Genomic DNA, 17037 nt, shown 5'->3' with positions numbered 1-17037 from the left:
CTCATGGCACATGTTGAAAAGATGGTTGAACAAATGGAGGACTCAACAGGTTGTTCGTCTGAAATTGAAGCTCTAGAAGCTGTAACAACAAAAGAATTGCTTCTTATGGCACATGTTGAAAAAGCAACAAATGAAACCATGCGATTATGTAGCCTCTACACCACAACAAACGAAGTGGCAAGAAGAAAAAAGCGCTTGGATGAGGAGGTTTATGTGGCACAACCTCTTGGTTATATGAAGGGGAAGAAGGGAGAAATTCGGCTAAATAAGGTTATGGTGGAGATATTTGGCGATGGATGGGTTTTTGCCGGAGGTTAGTAATGGACGGGTGGTGGATTCCCAGGCTACGTCGACGTCGATTCTAGCACCAAATCCAACGCCGTTGATGATCTCGAGATCTTTTAGGGAGGGGAAAGCTTATCGCAGCGGCGGACGTCAGTCAGGCTGAATATGGATGCCGACAACTTCTTGAACTTGTTTCATGGCTCGGATCTGGTGAAGGTGAAGCTCAATCGCCTTGAGAATATAAGGATAGAGAGCTCGAGGAAGCTCAGGCGAAGATCAAGGCTTTGAAGTTGTTTGAACAGTTTAGAGAGAAGGAAGTTGAAGAGTTGACTGAAGAACTATCAAAAGCGGAGGAGAAATTAAAGTTGAGAGAATCTCTTCTTGAAAGGAAGAATCTTGAAATAATGAAAATCAATGGTGAGAAGAAGGCTTCAGTGGCAGCTCAATTTTCCGCTCATGCTACTCAAAAGGATGATGACATGCTTCCAATCGAAGACATTCTTGCACCTTGGGAGGCTGAGCTCAAGCTTGCATGACAGAAGATTGCAAAGCTTCAAGATGATGACAAAGCATTGGATCGTCTAACCAAATCAAAGGAAGCAGCTTTGGTTGATGTTGAGAAGACTGTTCAACCTGCCCTGGCCAAGACCTCTATGGTGGATGATTTACATAACAAAAATTAAGAGTTATTGAAACAAAATAGAGATTTGTCAGGTAGAAAACAAAATCTTCGACAAAATGCACCAACATAAAGTTGTAGAGGTTGAAAAATTAATGCAAATTGTGAGGGAGCCGGAGAAGGTTGTCCTTGCTGAGTGGTGCGGCTGTTTGGATGTTGTGAGAGATTATCAGCCCAAAATTCAGGAGATGAATGAGGAAAGGAAAACTCTGGACAGAGAGTTGGTTCGTGCAAAGGTGTCAGCCAACAAAGTGGCTATTGTAGAAGCAAATGAAAAGATCCAGAAGTTACTCATTCAGAAGCTTTTCCTTCTGAACAGGCCCATTTGAGAATTTCCAGTATTGAAGATCGAACCAAGGAAAGGAATTGATTCCAACAATGGTTTCTCCTTGTCGGATTGCAAAGAAAGCATTGTATCGTCTTCTGCCATTGATCCAATTCCGCCACCACAGTTCGCTACAGCTTTGTCGCCACAAGCACAGTAGCAGGCAACAGTAGAATTGGTTGCAGAGAAGCCATTGCCTGAAAAAGGCAAGCTCTTGGAAGTAGTGATGCAAGCAGGCCCTCTTCTTCAGGCTCTGCTTGTCGTCGAACGTCTTCCTGAGTAGAGACACCAACCCCGCCACTTGAATCCTTCAAGATCCCACCCGTGACAGTTCCTTCAACACCACCACGTGCGTGGTACAACTGTTTTGAAAAGTGTCCTTATGAACTCTGTTTTTCAAGAAGTCATTACAAGGTACTTTCTTACTTGTATGTCTTTATGCAGATGACCTCATATTTACTGGAGGCTTTGTTGAGTTCTTTTAAGGAAACCATGACGAAGGTATTTGATATGACTGATCTTGGACGAATGCGATATTTCCACTATCCATGTTCCACAATTATGCTGACTAGAAATTCAGTCTTGCACGGTCGAAGCAAACACATTAATGATCGTTTTCACTTCCTCCATGATTTAAGTAAAGATGGAACTGTGATGTTACAAAATTGTCATACTAAGCAAGTGACTGATATCATGACAAAACCTTTGACTCAAGTTGTGTTTGAGAAGCTACGTATTTTACTTGGTGTCTGTCAAGATCCTAAAGTTGCCTCATCGGTTGAAGGGAGGGAATGTTGAAAAAGATTTAGTTGTACTTGGGAGAGAATTTTGAAAAAAATTTAATTTCTCTTTTTATGTTTTAGTTCCTGAACATCAGATGACTCATATGATCTTATGCCATATTCTTTGTTTTGGCATGATATTATGCTTTCGATTTGAATTTTATTTTGATTTTCGGTTAAGCATTATACTATCTATAAATATAGTCATTTTTCAGAAAGTACTTAATTTCCTTTCTTCTGCAAACTTATCTTTGTTAAATTTATCAAACATGACATCCTACTAAGAAAAATATGGTGCAGCACATCTCACCTGGAAGAGGAAACATGGGCCTCTAAAAGCATCGCGCAGTGAGAATTCATGGGTCACATTGGACATGATTAGAGTATTACCTAACATTCTTAAGTTTTTGTGTCTGAAGACCTTGGTCTCTTATTCTTGAGAGATACCTAGCATTCTTCTTACTTTGGTAGCCATAGAGCTTGTATGGTATTGTTCTTGGTTCCCAATCTTATAAGTTTCTAAGGTTCACGATTCTTTGAAGCATAAGTTGTAACATGCATTCATAAACATATTTACTCATCGTAATAACAAGCATGAGTTGTTCTATAAAGTTAGTCATATTGTGGTTGTAGTTTAGTGGTGAGAATCTCACTTTATGGCTGTGAAGACTGTGAAGACTTGGGCTCAATTCTCGCAAATCCCACAGCCTCATTTTCAACGAGCTTATATGTTTCAAGCAGCTTAGTCTGAGTCATGAACATGCTATCCTGTTGTGGAAGGTTTACTCTCTTCTTGTTTGACCTTAAATTTACTCCCAATTAAAGTCCATAAAGGTCACGTCACACAACTCTCCACAATGGTATGATCGTGAGTAGGGTACCCAAATTAAAGTCCATAAAGGTCACGTCACACAACTCTCCACAATGGTATGATCGTGAGTAGGGTACCCATAACATGGTGCAAGCATCTCATTTAGGTGAAAAAAATATTAGGCCAAACATGACATCCTGCTAAGAAAAACATGGTGCAATGCAATATCACCTAGAGAAACATGTGCCTCATGGGTCACATTGAACATGATTAGAGTTTACATGACCCTGGCTTTCTATATAAGAAACATGTGCCTCATGGGTCACATTGAACATGATTAGAGTTTACATGACCCTGGCTTTCTATATATCTTGAGTAGGGTACCCATAACATGGTGCAAGTATCTCATTTAGGTGAAGAAAATATTAGAATTAAAGTCCATAAAGGTCACGTCACACAACTCTCCACAATGGTATGATCGTGAGTAGGGTACCCATAACATGGTGCAAGCATCTCATTTAGGTGAAAAAAATATTAGGCCAAACATGACATCCTGCTAAGAAAAACATGGTGCAATGCAATATCACCTAGAGAAACATGTGCCTCATGGGTCACATTGAACATGATTAGAGTTTACATGACCCTGGCTTTCTATATATCTTGAGTAGGGTACCCATAACATGGTGCAAGTATCTCATTTAGGTGAAGAAAATATTAGAATTAAAGTCCATAAAGGTCACGTCACACAACTCTCCACAATGGTATGATCGTGAGTAGGGTACCCATAACATGGTGCAAGCATCTCATTTAGGTGAAAAAAATATTAGGCCAAACATGACATCCTGCTAAGAAAAACATGGTGCAATGCAATATCACCTAGAGAAACATGTGCCTCATGGGTCACATTGAACATGATTAGAGTTTACATGACCCTGGCTTTCTATATATCTTGAGTAGGGTACCCATAACATGGTGCAAGTATCTCATTTAGGTGAAGAAAATATTAGGCCAAGCATGACATCCTGCTAAGAAAAACATGGTGCAATGCAATATCACCTAGAGAAACATGTGCCTCATGGGTCACATTGAACATGATTAGAGTTTACATGACCCTGGCTTTCTATATATCTTGAGTAGGGTACCCATAACATGGTGCAAGTATCTCATTTAGGTGAAGAAAATATTAGGCCAAGCATGACATCCTGCTAAGAAAAACATGGTGCAATGCAATATCACCTAGAGAAACATGTGCCTCATGGGTCACATTGAACATGATTAGAGTTTACATGACCCTGGCCTTCTATATATCTTGAGTAGGGTACCCATAACATGGTGCAAGTATCTCATTTAGGTGAAGAAAATATTAGCAATATCACCTAGAGTTTACATGACCCTGGCTTTCTATATATCTTGAGTAGGGTACCCATAACATGGTGCAAGTATCTCATTTAGGTGAAGAAAATATTAGGCCAAGCATGACATCCTGCTAAGAAAAACATGGTGTAATGCATCTCACCTAGAGAAACATGTGCCTCATGGGTCACATTGAACATGATTAGAGTATTACGTAGCATTCTCACCTAGAGAAACATGTGCCTCATGGGTCACATTGAACATGATTAGAGTATTACCTAGCATTCTTGAGTTTATGTGTCTGAGAACATTGGTCTCTTATCCTTGAGTGGTACCTAGCATTTTTCTAACATTTTTCTTACCTTGGTAGTCGTGGAGCATGTGTGCTATTGTTCTTGGTTTCATAAGTTTCTTCGGTTCACAATTCTTTGAGGCACAAGTTGTAGCATGCATTCATAAACATATGTACTCATCAGAATAACAAGCATGAGTTGTTCTAAAAAGTCATAGAGTCATCATGAATTCTTTAGAGGGTTCAAGAAGAGTCTTGAGTCTTTACGCGTTTCCTTTAGATGTTTTTTAGTTTCTGACTTGGTTTAGGTTCCAAACTTGCTTTAATCTACTTGAAATCTTGAACATACCGTCATGTCCTTAGGAATAGACCTTATAAGAAGTAGCAAATCATTTGGAGCATGTATAAACCGTAAAATATTATAAATAGTCCTAGGGTCATTTTGGTCATTTTACCCCTAATTTAAAATAAGAACTCCTACGGAGGTTCATAGTATTTTTATGTCATCTAGGTCATGGACCAAAGGTAAATTATCTTAAAGGCATTATGGTAATTTACCTTGTTTCTTTGTTTACCTACCAAACCCTATCCAATGACCATAAAATTTAATAGTCTTAAAATTCTAAAATATACTCAACATTAAAATGTCGACTTGGATCTTGATCCATATTATTGTTCTTGATCGTTGTCTTATTTTTTGTTATTTTCTAGGTTCATGTTCTGTTCTTGATTCGTTCTCCAAGGCAATCCCTAAATGGTGTGAAAGTTATCTTATTGATAATCAAATAAATTACAAGGATATGGAAAGAGTAATAAATGGAAAGATACCTATACTAAGAAGATATTTGCTTATAATAAAATATCAAATATGATACATATAGTAAAATATAATTTAGTACTAAATATCCTTAACACCCCCTCGCAAGCTGAGCGTCGGATTTAAACGAACGTGAAGCTTGGATGTAAAAAATTCAAAGAGAGGTCGAGAAACACTTTTCGTGAGGATGTCAACAACCTGGTTCGATGGAGGTGTAGAGAAACACTTTCTTGTCCATCGAAAACTGCAGAGGGATCGCCGCTCAACGACGATGCTCCCTTGACTTTGACGAGAATGTCTAACCCATGAAGAGGGATCGTCGCTCAGCGACGATGTTGCCTTGGCTCTGGTGAGAATATGTCTAACCCAAGAAGTAGAAGAGAAATCTAGAGCAAGGGATAAAGACAATGTTGAAGCCGAAAGAGTCGCCATAGTGGGCGAAGGAGCCAATTTTGCCGAGAAGGTAGGCGGCGACGTGGTTGGTGAAGAGGCCAGTGCGGCGCCCAGATTCCAAAGGTAAATCTCTGCAAAAGGTTGATAGGTTTAGGTTAGGGTTTCTGTGAAGGATGAAGGGAAGATTAGGAAGAAAATGAAAGAGACTATGTTGGTTGAGGGAAAACCAATTGTGTTCGAAAAGGTGAGGTTGTATGTACAGAGTATGACGAAGGGTGATTTAGAGGTCAAAAGGGTGGAGTCGAAGAGTAATCAATCGGCTTCACATGTCGCAACCATGGAGAATGCCCCTACGTCATCAAAGCCAGCAGGGGTGGTGGAGAAGAAGATGAGTAGGGGATTCAGAAGCTATTAAAAATAAGGGATTAGGGTTGCTAAACCGAAAGGGCTTTGATACCATGAGAATGTTTGCTTAATCCACCACACCTAAATGGTGTGAAAGTTATCTTATTGATAATCAAATAAATTACAAGGATATGGAAAGAGTAATAAATGGAAAAAATAATATATGGAAAGATACATATGCTAAGAAGGCAAATATATAGATATTTGTTTATAATAAAATATCAAATATGATATATATGGTAAACTATAATTTAGTACTAAATATCCTTAACAGGATTTATGGCACTAGACATGAAGCTGAAAACCTGTGTCCAAGGCTTCCTACTTTCCAAGCGATAGAATCTTAACCTACGTCCAAGCTTTCATGTGTTCCAAGCGACGTAGTTTGAACCTGCATCTAAGACTTGTCCTGTGATACGATTTGAAAACCTATGCCCAACATTTCATGCATTCCAAGCCGCATAGTTTGAAAACCTATATCCACAGCTTCTTATATTCCAAGCCATGTAGTCTAATCCGGCATCCAGGGTCTAAAAATTCATATGCACCCATCATATTAACAAGCACGAGTTATTCTAAAAATTCATAAATTTATAATGAATTCTTTAGAAGGTTTTTGAAGAGTCTTGAGTCTTGAGGTGTTTCCTTTACGTGTTTTTTAGGTTCTAACTTTGTTTAGGTTCCAAACTTGCTCTAATCAACTTGAAATCTTGAACATATCTTCATGTCCTTAGGAATAAACCTTATAAGAAGTAGCAAATCATTTGGAGAATTATCTAAACCGTAAAATATCATAAATAGTCCTAGGGACATTTTGGTCATTGTACCCCTAATTTTTTGTTTTGATACTTAATGTTTTCTGATGACTGTCAAAGTTCAAAAAATCATCAAACATCATAAAATAAGAACTACTATGGAGGTTCATAGCATTTGGATGTCATCTAGGTCATGTACCAAAGGTAAGTTATCTTAGGGGCATTATGGCAATTTTACATCGTTTCTTTGCTTACCTACTAAACCTTATCCAATGACCATAAAATTTCATATATAATCTTATCATTCTATAATATGCTCAGCATTAAAATTTCATAGGAAGTGGAGCTCATTTAATAGATCATTTTAATGTTACTTAAATCTCAAGAAATTTGATCGGTTCAAGTCATACCTCACGGTTCTTTAAGTTTTTCTTTCATACATCATTAACTAATACTTGGTTTAAGGTTCAATGAGAAATTCAAGCGATTCCTACTAGTATTTCTTAAGAAAATTCTATGGTGGCTACTTACCTCGATTGTTTTATAAAAAATGGTGGTTGTTGTTTAGTGGTGAAAATTCCATGTTGTGGCCGTGGAGACCTGGGCTTAAATCCTAGCAGCCACATTTTCTATCTTTGTTGGGTGACCTCGACTCCTTGTGTTTACTTTAAAACACATCGAGTACAAAGAATCGTTAAGTAGCCTTATATATACCATGTTATTTTCTTGGTTCGTTTTTCAAGACACTTCTTTAGGATTTACAGTACTAGTTATGAACTGAATACTTGTGTCGAAGGCTTTTTATGTTCCAACCGACAGAGTCTTTAACCTATGTCCAAGGTTTCATGTGTTCAAAGCAACGTAGTCTAAACCTGCATCTAGGTCTTGCCCTGTGATACGATTTGAAAACCTATGCCCAAGGCTTCATGCGTTCCAAGCAGCATAGTTTGAAAACCTATATCCAAAGCTTCTTACATTCCAAGCCATGTAGTCTAATCTTGCCTCCAGGGTTTGCCTTATGATACAACCGGAATACATATGCCCAAAGTTTCATACATTTCAAGCATCATAGTCTAAATACCTACCCTTAAGGCTTTATACGTTCCAAGCAACGTAATCTGAGTCATGAACATGATGTACCATGAGAGGTCTTTGGAGGTTCTTGATTCGTGGCTAAGGTAATTTACTCTCTTCTTATTCCATCGTGGCCCTAGATTACTCCCCATTAAAGTCCATAAACATCATGTGATCGATGCATAACATGAACATGCCTTCTTAAAAATTGTGAATAGGGTACCCATAACATGGTGCAAGCATCTCATCTAGGTGAGGAAAATATAGGCCAAACATGACATCAAGCTAAGAAAAACATGGTGTAGGGCATCTCACCTAGAAGAGGAAACATGGACCTCTAAAAGCACCGCATGGTGGGAAGTCATGGGTCACATTGGACATGATTAGAGTATTACCTAGCATTCTTAAGTTCCTATGTCTGAGGATCTTGGTCTCTTATCCTTGAGTGGTACCTAACATTCTTCTTACCTTGGTAGTCGTAGAGCTTGTATGGTATTGTTCTTGGTTCCCAATCTTGTAAGTTTCTAAAATTCAGGATTCTTTGAGGCATAAGTTCTAACATGCATTCATAAACATATGTAACCATCGTAATAACAAGCATGAGTTGTTTTAAAAAATCATAGAGTTATAATGAATTCTTCAGAGGGTTCCAGAAGAGTCTGAAGGTGTTTCCTTTAGGTGTTTTTTTAGGTCCTAACTTGGTTTAGGTTCCAAACTTACTCTAATCAACTTGACGGTGTTGGCAGGCAAATATTTAATACGAAACACCCATTTAGAGCCCACGATGTTTGTGTTGGCAGGGCGAGGAACCAAAGTCCAAGTATCATTTTGTTGTAACGCTCGAATTTCTTCATCCATGGCAGCCACCCATGTAGGATTCTTAGCAGCAGATTTGAATTCTTTTGGCTCAATGGATGCAAGAAAAGCAGAAAGAAGTCCAGATGAGCCCAAAATACCAAGATTTGCTGGATGACGAGTCTTGAATATACCAGCTTTGGCTCGTGTGATCATATGAGTGCCCAAAGAAGAGGAATCAACAGTAGGTTCAATAGAGGTCGAATTAGAAGTCGAGGGTGATGAAGTGGAACCTGCAAGAGAAGTATCAACCTGCACAGACTCATCCACAAGGTCAGAACAAATATCACACGGGGATGAACTGGATCGAAGAATGTGCGGTGATGAAGTTGTAGGGGGATGAATCAATATGATAAAGATGTGGTTCCAAGAAATTTGAAATAGAAATAGAGGAAAGAGGTTGGGTGTGGGAGCTAGGGATAGTAGGAAAGTGAGTTTCATCAAATTGAGCATGGCGGGTGATATATAGCTTAGTGGTGGCGGGATCAAGACAGCGGAACCCTTTATGAGCAGGACTATAACCCAAAAAATACAAGGAATGCTGTGGGGAGAAAGCTTGTTAGGCATATAATCATGCAAATAAGGATAAACATGACAACCAAAGGGATGAAAATTGTCATAATGTGGAGTGCAGCCATAAAGAAGTTCAAATGGTGACTTACCTTTAAGAAATGGAGTAGGCAACCGGTTGATAATATAAGCTGTAGTGCTGAAGGCGTCAACCCAAAAACAAAGAGAAAGATGAGAGTGAAAGAGAAGGGCCAAACCAGTCTCAATCACAAGACGATGTTTTCTCTCAGCACGACCATTTTGAGCAGGTGTATATGGACAAGAGAGTTGATGGTGGATGCTAGAATTATGTAAATGAGTTTTGAAACAAGTACTAGTAAATTTGATACCACCATCCCTTTGAAATACCTTGATACGAGAAGAATATTGATTTTCCACAAATTTTTGAAATTGAAGAAAAATATCAAAAAAATCCGATTTAAATTTTAAAGGGTAAAGCCAAGTGAATCGAGAATAACATCAATAAAAATAACATAATAAAGAAAACCCGAATTTGATTTGATGGAAGAAGTGCCCCAAATATCACAATGAATAAGATCTAACACATAACGCGACCTACGTTTATTGCGAAATAAGGCAATCGATGACTTTTCGCAAGCTGACAAGTATTACATAATGATAGAGAAGGCAATAAAGACGTAAGCGAAAGATGATCTTTTCTATTTAAAAAAGAAATAACAGAATGATTTACATGACCCAGACGAGCATGCCATAAATCATATGAAGCACGTAAAGATTTGTTTCTAAGAACTGAAATAAAAGCAGAGTTGCCGCGCTCCAACACATATAGCCCTCCATCTCTTTTACCGATTGCCACCACCCTTCCTATTTGATGATTCTGTATAGTAATAAGATTATTAGTAAATGTAACGGAGAGAGGAAATTCAGACGTTAATTAACTTATGGAAAGAAGATTTTTAGTGAGGCGAGGGACAACCAAGACATTTAATAAGTGCATATTTGGAATAGGAGAAAGAGTACCAGTGTGGGTAATGGGTAGGGATGCACCGTTTCCTACGATCACAAAGTCCTTACCCGTGTAATTTTTAGACTGATCCAAAATAGATGGGTCGACAGTCACATGGGCCGAAGCCCCAGTGTCCAGAAACCAATTAGCAGCATCGGGTCCAACAATAGAACATGACGTGTTAAAGGCTTCAATAAGGTGAGCATGAGAAGAATCAGGTCGAACATACCGTTGGTTGCAGTGGTCAGCATAATGGCCCTCTTTGCGGCATATTTGACAGTGAGGTGGTCGACGACCCTGACCTGAGTGGGTTCGTTCTCGATTGGAAGAGTTGTTTTTGTGAGAATAAGAACGACCTCGCTGGTTGCTAAAGGAAGCAGGGTGGCTTCCATGGGTGCGACCACAATTAGTGGTTGTGAATGCTATAGGAGTGGAGTCAGAGGACTCAAGGGAGCGCTGGAACAACTCAAAACTTTCAGCTTTAGAGACTAAATCTGCAAAACAGAGGATAGGGGTGAGAGCCATCTGAGCAGTAGAAAAAGTAGAAGATTCGGTGCCGAGTCCACGAAGAAACCAGTGCACTTTATCAATGTCCTCGACGGGTCTGCCAATGGTATGAAGTTGGTCACAAATTTTTTTGAAGGCGCGGGCATACTCAGCAACANCAGGCAAATATTTAATACGAAACACCCATTTAGAGCCCACGATGTTTGTGTTGGCAGGGCGAGGAACCAAAGTCCAAGTATCATTTTGTTGTAACGCTCGAATTTCTTCATCCATGGCAGCCACCCATGTAGGATTCTTAGCAGCAGATTTGAATTCTTTTGGCTCAATGGATGCAAGAAAAGCAGAAAGAAGTCCAGATGAGCCCAAAATACCAAGATTTGCTGGATGACGAGTCTTGAATATACCAGCTTTGGCTCGTGTGATCATATGAGTGCCCAAAGAAGAGGAATCAACAGTAGGTTCAATAGAGGTCGAATTAGAAGTCGAGGGTGATGAAGTGGAACCTGCAAGAGAAGTATCAACCTGCACAGACTCATCCACAAGGTCAGAACAAATATCACACGGGGATGAACTGGATCGAAGAATGTGCGGTGATGAAGTTGTAGGGGGATGAATCAATATGATAAAGATGTGGTTCCAAGAAATTTGAAATAGAAATAGAGGAAAGAGGTTGGGTGTGGGAGCTAGGGATAGTAGGAAAGTGAGTTTCATCAAATTGAGCATGGCGGGTGATATATAGCTTAGTGGTGGCGGGATCAAGACAGCGGAACCCTTTATGAGCAGGACTATAACCCAAAAAATACAAGGAATGCTGTGGGGAGAAAGCTTGTTAGGCATATAATCATGCAAATAAGGATAAACATGACAACCAAAGGGATGAAAATTGTCATAATGTGGAGTGCAGCCATAAAGAAGTTCAAATGGTGACTTACCTTTAAGAAATGGAGTAGGCAACCGGTTGATAATATAAGCTGTAGTGCTGAAGGCGTCAACCCAAAAACAAAGAGAAAGATGAGAGTGAAAGAGAAGGGCCAAACCAGTCTCAATCACAAGACGATGTTTTCTCTCAGCACGACCATTTTGAGCAGGTGTATATGGACAAGAGAGTTGATGGTGGATGCTAGAATTATGTAAATGAGTTTTGAAACAAGTACTAGTAAATTTGATACCACCATCCCTTTGAAATACCTTGATACGAGAAGAATATTGATTTTCCACAAATTTTTGAAATTGAAGAAAAATATCAAAAAAATCCGATTTAAATTTTAAAGGGTAAAGCCAAGTGAATCGAGAATAACATCAATAAAAATAACATAATAAAGAAAACCCGAATTTGATTTGATGGAAGAAGTGCCCCAAATATCACAATGAATAAGATCTAACACATAACGCGACCTACGTTTATTGCGAAATAAGGCAATCGATGACTTTTCGCAAGCTGACAAGTATTACATAATGATAGAGAAGGCAATAAAGACGTAAGCGAAAGATGATCTTTTCTATTTAAAAAAGAAATAACAGAATGATTTACATGACCCAGACGAGCATGCCATAAATCATATGAAGCACGTAAAGATTTGTTTCTAAGAACTGAAATAAAAGCAGAGTTGCCGCGCTCCAACACATATAGCCCTCCATCTCTTTTACCGATTGCCACCACCCTTCCTATTTGATGATTCTGTATAGTAATAAGATTATTAGTAAATGTAACGGAGAGAGGAAATTCAGACGTTAATTAACTTATGGAAAGAAGATTTTTAGTGAGGCGAGGGACAACCAAGACATTTAATAAGTGCATATTTGGAATAGGAGAAAGAGTACCAGTGTGGGTAATGGGTAGGGATGCACCGTTTCCTACGATCACAAAGTCCTTACCCGTGTAATTTTTAGACTGATCCAAAATAGATGGGTCGACAGTCACATGGGCCGAAGCCCCAGTGTCCAGAAACCAATTAGCAGCATCGGGTCCAACAATAGAACATGACGTGTTAAAGGCTTCAATAAGGTGAGCATGAGAAGAATCAGGTCGAACATACCGTTGGTTGCAGTGGTCAGCATAATGGCCCTCTTTGCGGCATATTTGACAGTGAGGTGGTCGACGACCCTGACCTGAGTGGGTTCGTTCTCGATTGGAAGAGTTGTTTTTGTGAGAATAAGAACGACCTCGCTGGTTGCTAAAGGAAGCAGGGTGGCTTCCATGGGTGCGACCACAATTAGTGGTTGTGAATGCTATAGGAGTGGAGTCAGAGGACTCAAGGGAGCGCTGGAACAACTCAAAACTTTCAGCTTTAGAGACTAAATCTGCAAAACAGAGGATAGGGGTGAGAGCCATCTGAGCAGTAGAAAAAGTAGAAGATTCGGTGCCGAGTCCACGAAGAAACCAGTGCACTTTATCAATGTCCTCGACGGGTCTGCCAATGGTATGAAGTTGGTCACAAATTTTTTTGAAGGCGCGGGCATACTCAGCAACAGGTTTGGTGCCACGTTTCATCAACTACAAGTCATTCTTGAGTCTCAGTTCATGAGATTTCGACTGATGGCTGAACGTAGTTTCCAACGCAAGCCAAACATCACATGCAGTAGAGAGAGCAACGACAACAGCCATGGTTTCCTTAGTGAGAGAGGAGAGCAGGAGACAGAGAAGTCGTTGATCGGCTGCTCTCCACGCCTAATATTTGGGGTTGAGTGTTGAGGAGGTTTCTGGTTCAAAGCGAGGTGGTGGAACCATAGTTCTATCAACATAGCTCAGCATGTCTTGACTCTCAAGGAGAGGGAGAAGTTGGCTTTTCCAAAGAAGATAATTGGAGGAAGAAAGTTTGATGGTGATCATATGGATTAGAGTATTGAAAGGAAGAAGATGATAAGAAGATTCAGAAGCCATAGAGAAGAGAGGATCAGGGTTGTTCAACCGAAAAGGCTCTGATACCATGTAAATGTTTGATGAATCCACCACACCTAAATGGTGGTGAGAGTTCTCTTATTTATAATCATTTACATAATACAGAAATATGGTAAATTACAAATAATATGAAAATAACAATAAAAGGAAAGAATAATAAATGAATACAATATATTTACGTTTAATAAAAGGGCAAATATGGTAAACCATAATGTAAAGCAAATATCTAGATATTTGTCTTCTAATGAAGAGTCAACTATCCTTAACAATTAGAGTATTACCTAGCATTCTTAAGTTTCTGTGTCTGAGCTTAACCGTCATCGCATCCTAGCCCCTTGGCTCTAGGACGTAGGACCTATTACCTAGCTGACATAGGACCTAGGAACCAAGCATTCATTGTATCCTAAGCTTAACAGTCAATCACGAGTTTCTCATTGGCTCTAGGACGTCTGGTTCTAATCTTAGACCCTTGGGACCTCTATTGTTCTCCGTCCACTCATTTAGTGCCTAAGAGTTCTTTATGGTAAGATGGACTGACTGGTATCTCTCTACGAGGCGCTACCTCTACATGGCTAACTGAGACTACATGGTATCTTGTCTAGGGGTGTGCTAAGTACCTCCTAAGCCCATAATAGTCCCCCTAGGGGGGGCGCGACCCAAACCGTTCCCACGCAGCTAATGGGCTATACTACGTGGGGACACATTTCCCATGCGAAACGGCTAGGATCAATAAAAACTGATCGGGACCTCTGGTCCTCCCACGAAACTATAGACATTGTTCAAACAACTAGCAGCTTAAAAACATCCCTAAGGTACTACATTTATCGTGGTGATCTGCTAAGCTCCTAGGGCAGGGATCGATCTAGGCTCAGTGACCGGTCACTATAATCCTAGATCCCGAGGCTCATTCCTAAGACGTTTACTAAACATTATAACTTTCCTAAACATTATCAAGAGGGAGCAAACATCAAGAATCAGATACATTATACAGTTTATGCAAAAATAGACAATTATGCTCAACGAGGTGATAACGTCCATCAACACCTGGAACGCAGAGTTTACAATTTACCCATCCTCCTTTCAGCATGCATGAACAATTACACACTAAGCTGAAGCATAAAACATGTTTAACTTATCATGGAAGCATATATAACGGGTCATATAGCATGTACTTTGCAACCTAAACTCACACCATAGAAAAGTCCAATCACATAAGGAAACTAATCTAGCCTACAAATATTTCTTCCTAAGTTTCGTGTGGTGACCTACCTGGTTGACGCGTGCCCTTTCGTTAGCGTCTCCATGCTCGTAAGGTGTCCAAAAATACTGATTATCCTTGATTAGACCCCTATTCACATAAAACTATTATTAAAATAGGAATCGAGACAAACATAAGGTAAATGGACGAAAAACAAGCCTCACACGTGCCCTCACGTGCTAGCCATGCACGGGAAAGGATGCTAGAGGTCCGATTCGGTTCGGTCCAGTCATGGGTCGGGTCCGTTCGGCCAGCGATCCGATTCGCTGCCGTTCGGCCTGGTTTCTATTGGGACACGCGTCATCGTTCTTTTGGAGCTACGTCGCTCCAGCCGACGCTCAATGTGTGTCGCCGCCTACCAAGCTGATCTCCGCCGCCCGCTGCCCTTTTTTTTTTTTTCTTTTTCTTTTCTCTCTATCTCTTGCAATCCGTAGCCCTTTTCCAATCCATCATTTTCTGATTTTCATATCTTTTGATCTGAAGCTCTGATCGATATGGTTCATTCGGCAAAGTTCTAGATCGTGTTGAGGGCTACGTCTTGGTTTTTTTTTTTTTCGTGATTTTAGTCTCAACATAGAATGAGATTTGAGCCACAGAAGTTTGCTCACCGTCTCGAACAATTCCCGAATTTCTGCCAAGTTTCTTCACGAAGTCAGCTTTCCTAGATGATCGTATTCAAACATTAGGTCCCGATTCGTAAAGGTTAGTCTCGGATCTGGAAAACATTCAAGAACTCACATCGATTCTGGACGAAGTCTCGACGGCGGCTCCTCAATTCTCCCAAACCCTCTCCTAGTCTTCCCTTTGTTTTTTGGTGGCCTCTAGGGTTCCACTTGGACCCGTGTTGTAGGTGGAGGGGCAAAATGACACATTTGCCCCTCCATGGGCTTGGGCCTATTTATTTATTTATTTATTTTACTTTTTTTCTTTATTTCGGCGTTACATGGAATGAGTACAAAGACTCGGTAGCCTACTTATTGCGGAGTTCATTTAGTGGATCATTTTAATGTTACTTAAATCTCATAAAATTTGGTCGGTTCAGGGCCTTAACTCACGGTTCTTTGAGTTTTTCTTTCGTATATCCTTAATTATTCATACTTGGTTTAATGTTCATAAAGAAATCAAAGCGATTTCTACAATTATTTATTAAGAAAAGTTTAAGGTGGCTACGTTGTCGACGTTCGGGACCTCCATTTTTTTAGCTTTCGATACTCGAATTACCTCAAATTTTCTTCCACAAATTTCTTATTGCCTCTATTGTATAGAACTATAAAATATTTTATAAAAAACCGTGTGGAAGGGGTTAAAATTGAGAAATGAGGAATACACTTTTGGGATTATTTCTCTCGGTGGTTCTCTATGAATACACTTTTGGAAGGCGTAGAAACTGATTAGGAGTAATGGTTCCAAAAATAGAAATCTTGAGAACGGACTTATGTCTTGTATTTAAATTATTAAAATTTAATTTATTTTTAATTTCTAATATACATCAATTTTGTTTTGTTTTTAATTTAATTATGCACGTTAGCTATGTTTTAAATTAATTAGTTATTTAAATTAAAATCCCACCCTAGATTTCAAGCATTCTAATTATTATTTTTTAATATAAATATAATATTTACATTTTATAAGGACGCCTTCAATATTTTTTAATTAGCTTATATTTTTATATTTGAATATAATTGTTATATTTGGAAAACAATTTGAAAATTATATTAAAGGGTTTAAAACAGTAGAATTTTAAGACTAAGTGAATTAATTTTTAATAAGTTTAGAAACAAACATTAATGTATTAATTAATAATTAATTAAAGAGTATTGTAGATATTTCCTATCTTAATTGGATTCTATTATTTTCTAATTAGTTTATATTTTCCAATATTTAAAAATTGAATTAGAATGTTTTCCCTTGATATAATTAAAATATTTTCCAATATTAGAATATTGTCTAAACATATTAGAGTTTTATAAATTTTTCTATTGAAATAGAGTCGTTACAATATGCATGACG

General features: G+C 38.9%; 1 long non-coding RNA gene and 1 pseudogene across 1 annotated transcript; one reads left to right on the top strand and one right to left on the bottom strand.

Annotated features, from left to right (window-relative positions):
- The first annotated feature begins 273 nt into the window (after positions 1–273).
- LOC111454650 lies at positions 274–1293 on the top strand (annotated as a pseudogene).
- A 14135-nt stretch (positions 1294–15428) lies between these two features.
- Positions 15429–15833, bottom strand: LOC111454541. The gene is made up of 2 exons (XR_002712445.1): positions 15766–15833; positions 15429–15688 (listed from the first exon to the last, which is right to left on the bottom strand). It is a non-coding gene; the product is annotated as an uncharacterized LOC111454541 (long non-coding RNA).
- Positions 15834–17037: the final 1204 nt, after the last annotated feature.

Source organism: Cucurbita moschata, unplaced genomic scaffold, assembly GCF_002738365.1.
Source record: "Cucurbita moschata cultivar Rifu unplaced genomic scaffold, Cmos_1.0 Cmo_Scf00016, whole genome shotgun sequence".
NCBI lineage: Eukaryota > Viridiplantae > Streptophyta > Magnoliopsida > Cucurbitales > Cucurbitaceae > Cucurbita > Cucurbita moschata.
This window is presented reverse-complemented; position numbering and strand designations above follow the sequence as displayed.